This window comes from Bombus fervidus, chromosome 17 (genome assembly GCF_041682495.2).
Source record: "Bombus fervidus isolate BK054 chromosome 17, iyBomFerv1, whole genome shotgun sequence".
NCBI classification, from domain to species: domain Eukaryota; kingdom Metazoa; phylum Arthropoda; class Insecta; order Hymenoptera; family Apidae; genus Bombus; species Bombus fervidus.
Window position 1 is genome coordinate 7,599,225 of NC_091533.1, and position 4,858 is coordinate 7,604,082.

At 35.8% G+C, this 4,858-nt stretch overlaps 1 long non-coding RNA gene across 1 annotated transcript; it reads left to right on the forward strand.

Annotated features, from left to right (window-relative positions):
- Positions 1-236: 236 nt before the first annotated feature.
- Positions 237-4,397, forward strand: LOC139996170 (uncharacterized). Its single transcript, XR_011802158.1, has 3 exons — positions 237-643; positions 981-1,105; positions 3,840-4,397. It is a non-coding gene; the product is annotated as an uncharacterized lncRNA (long non-coding RNA).
- The last annotated feature ends 461 nt before the right edge of the window (positions 4,398-4,858 follow it).

The following is a 4,858-nucleotide window of genomic DNA, read 5'->3' on the forward strand; positions in this document are numbered from 1 at the left end:
GAGGTTTTTGAGTCTATACTATATTCATTCAATTTCTTTTATCATTGCAGTTATATTATTTTTCAGTTATTTCAATTGTCGTTAATTCATTTTTAATAATGGTGAATTGAAGTTATCGGAAAAAATATTCTTAGAAAAGTTGGTTGATATGTATAATTTTTTCGTTAATGTAGTAGCGAGAGGTATATCAAAGTTAAGTTAATTTAATTCTTTAAATTTAAGTTAAGTTTAAGTTAAGTTAATTCTTTAAAATGGAACCTTGTATTTTTATGTTCATGATGGAGGTATTTAATAAATACAATTTTGGTTGCAGAATTTGTTCCATAAATTAAAACGTCTGGAATTTTTAGAACGTCCTAGAATCTTAAGCGTACAGTTATGTACGAGTCTTTTACATGTCTGCAAATAAAGAACGCACGTACTGTAATTGTCCGATCGGTAAATGTGTCAAATGCACATAAATGTATTAAACACCCATGGTGTTAGGTGAAAGATAAATTAAAGAAAACAACGTGAACAGATCCGATGAAACTGTCTTGATTTACGGCGCCAGAGTGTTATATCGACACACGTCTCTGCGTGAATTGGTCACGTGCGTTTCAACCGATCGCGCTCCAGTGCTTTCATCAGGTGAACGTGACCGGTGATTATCGATTAGACGCATCTTCGATCTTGCATAGTAATGCGATCGTACATCGTGAAATCACGTAATAGCTGTCGCGAGTGCGCGAAGGGATTTGCATCTGTCAATCCGCAGTTACGACATTCTCGTCGTGAGCGAGTTTACAATGATACTGTTATATCGTTCATACTTCTTCCTTTTTTTAATTAATAATTGCTCGGAAACAAAGTCGTGGTCCGATTATTATATGAAAGGTCATTTTATCGTTAACTATCAAGTGACTTTACTTTAAAAAATGTCTATCTCGTATAACATACCACTCTATCTTATAATCTTTCACCATCATTTATAATTCCAGCAGCCGAAAAATTCTTCGTCGTTTAATCTCAGTGATATATATATATATATAAATCCGGAAGCCACTATTTTCCGACCTGTACGTTATACGTAAAACAGAACAATACGTCAGAAGTATGTCACAAAGTACGTGCCTCACGCAACTTCTTACAATCTCGTCTTTCATCATCGTTGACGATCATAATTCACGTTCATCATCCTCTTTATCAAAATTACCGACATCTGGAGACCACCTGGTCATCCGAGACACGGTACAGGTCACGATCATGCGATGATACGCGCAAATACAACCACACGACATATGCACGAAACAATCAGGTGTTCGTATGAAGCTCTCCAGCAGGTAGAGAAGGTAAGTAGCGTGTTTGAAGGCGGCAGAATCTTTGAGAACGATCTGCATCGTGTGTTCGCGAGAAATGGAGCGACTGGCAGAGCAGGTGCGCGTACACCGCTTGGGAAATCGCGGCAAAGTCTCTTTTCTCATCATCCTTCTTTTTCTGTTTCTTTAATCCTTTCTCTCGTTATTGACTCGTTTCTTTTCTTTGTTTTTTTTTTTTTTTTTCTAGAGCGGTGGCAATTTTCAGATTCGTACGCTGAGATTCGAAAAGTGTTCATTTGGAATGGAATGTTGGACGCTGGATTGACTGAGATTTCGATTTCTTCTTATTTAATGTTATTAATCGAGATTGCTACTTTTCTAATGATAAATTTTTTTTACAAAGGTCACCATAGGATTATTGTTATTATTATTATTATAGTGTTTAGGTTCATTGATTTGTTCATAGTAAATATAATTTATAATTATACGTGCAAGGTTAATTAAAAGTTTTAATAAGAATTTACCAATTATGATATTTAACGGTATAATTAAAAATTATAGTAAGAATCGTGTCTTTCAGTACCACGTGCATAAATACTTCTTAGATTGCATAAAGGAATTTTTTGGCAATTATTGATAACTTCGATTTCTAATATCGATAATTGATATTAGAGGTAGTACATTTATTGCTTTATTAATTAATCAATCTTAAGAATACAATGTTCGACCGTATATAATATAGTAACGCTCCAAATTGCTACATTTTACTTCTCTAAAAGAATCAATGAGATCCGCAAGTTTCTCGTGAAACCACAATGTCCAGTTTCCATGAATTAAGTGGAAATTGCCATCAAGGCAATCAGTTTCGCGGATTGTTGCGTAACGAAGGCCGTGCACTGCGCGTTATCACTCGAAATTGAAGGATTTATTATATAATTAAAGTTACAACTCATGCGTACAGATCATCGCGCGGTATATTCGATAGCGAGATGCAATCGGATTTCGATCGAAGTCACGAGGTACGTCAGTGACACCTGGAGTTCGATAATCGCTAATTAAAAATCGCAATGAAGCCCGAAGCAGGAAGACAGAGAGACAACCGTGTCGAGGATTTTTTCATAAGTGGGCCATTTTTTATTTTTTATTTCTTTTTTTTTATGTTTTTTTTTTTTCATTGCCCAGATGCAGTTGTCGGAGCGCGCGAGTGTTCTGGCAGGTGACATCTGCGAGGTTATCGTGTTATTTTTACTGGCGTTGTCGCGCGTGCACACGCGGTGGACCTGCAAATACACAGCAACGGAGAACGCTTGTCCCTTCGAGATATATATGGGGTGAGAGAAAAATGATTCACCCGGAACGTGGCGATGTTGATCTCTTTTCTCCAACGAATGAAAAACGCGAAATAAGTCGCGTGTAATTTTGCCCATGTATACAACTATATAAGCACTTGCATACTTCTAATAATTATAAAACAAAAAATCTGAAACTACTTATTTGAACGGATGTGGTGATTAAATGCTCCCTTAGAAGCCAAACAGATTAACTCCACTTTTGCATGATAGGATTCATAAAGATACATAATTTTCAGCAATTTATTAGTATAAACAACCGCAAATTCTAAGATAAAGTTTAAAAAGCATTATTTGTAATCGTTATTCCTTGCTTTTCAATTTACGAAGTTGATTAGTATGGTCTCTGACTGATTCAAATACCAAATTATAGGCTTTTCATATTTATAATAATATACATAGTTATAAATATAAATTATATATATACACACTATATTGTATATATTTATAATTCCAATAATTATTACTTAACAAACATTTTCAAGGTATATATAGAAGAATTATAATGATGATGGATAACGATTTTTTCTGTCACCCTATACACGACCGATATGTCGACCGGTTACGTCAACAGCATGTGCATCTTCGCTTCCACGAACTATTTATTTCAGAAGATAATCCTTAAAATTTACCGAGCGCCAGGAGATAAAGCACGGTTACCGGATTGCGCTTTTCTACTGGATAAAATGTTCCAGCAGCGTGTCTCAAATTCGCCACTCTTCTAAAATTCATACGATGCCCCATTGTTTCGTATCTTCGCGCGAACTCCCTTATGAATTTTTAAACTCCGGCCAGACCGTACTCGCGAGTCCACGCAAAATTTCTACCTGTTTATCCGCTGAAAAATAGTAGCTGCGTGCTGCAGTTTCCGCAACTTCGTTTCAACCAACGAAGACGAATGGCCAACCCGAACGAATAATTCCTACCGACTGGACGCAAAATGCTCTCTCTATACAAATTCTACCAATGATCATACGGCCCATTGAACGTTGACGACGCCCACACAGATATTTCAAGAATTAGTACCAGTGTGGGCTATTTTCATATTTCTGTATTTAGTGATCTTCCTCTTAAATTGCAATATTCGTTACCTTCGATTATTTTTTTATCAAAACCATCTAACGATATTATCATCAATCATGCCTCTATTTATGTGTACTTTGTATATATATATCACAGCTTATGATTTTAGGAAACGTTATAAAGAAAAAGCGTCAAGGGTATATCAAATACGAAGAACAAAGTAAGAAATGTATTAAGTACGAAGTAAAAGTATACAAAGTTTATTATATTCAAAATGGAACCAATTACGAACAATCCAGGAATCGTATATACACATACAGGAACCAAAGGGATCAGATATGCTGGAAGAGAATCGATAAATTGCCGGACGATCGCGTTTGACGCGTCATCCGGAAAAAGTGGCCAATAAACGGACAATTTGGAAAAATGCTGGTCTTCGAATTTTGTACTCGTTGATGGGCAAAGGCCCGGACTTCCAGGCTGACATATGGGACGCAGCAAAGAGTGCATGATCGTCGTCACGTGAACGGGAATTCATCGTGAAACCGGTTAGTATTGCTGCAGGATCAATCAACTCTTTTGGCATTGTTCCCTTGGAAAATGGCACAGGATCGTCTCACGAGATCGGCTTTCAGCCTTCTTTCGTAGGTTCTACGAATATCATCGTAATACCATCGTTTCGTAACACACGTTAGAATACAACGTTCGCTAAATGCTATCTTTAACTCCTTTTGTGATATTTATATTTATATTTATATTTGTGATATTTATACTCCTACATGTGATATTTATATTTAGTAAAGCATTAGTACATAGCATGAATAGGTATCTTAACTGTATAATGTATGCCAAACATGATGCTAAACATCGGGTTTATTAATTCAACAGATAATTGATTGTTTAAATATTTTTGTCAATTCTGCGAGATACACGCTGCTACTATGTGGATATTTCAATTTTTAGATATATTTTGAGATTTGTTTCAAACGAGTCGAGTCTCGTAACGGTGCAAATGAAATTTCAAAGTGGAGTATAACACACATAATATATCGACAAAAGGTATCTGCAAGTGTTCGAATACTTCCGCCAGGCTGTGTATATTCTTTTGTAAAACGAAAGGTATTGTCTTGTCTCTTTTCAGAAAGAGCGAATCAAATTCCGAAAAGGTTTTCATTAGACGAAAAATGT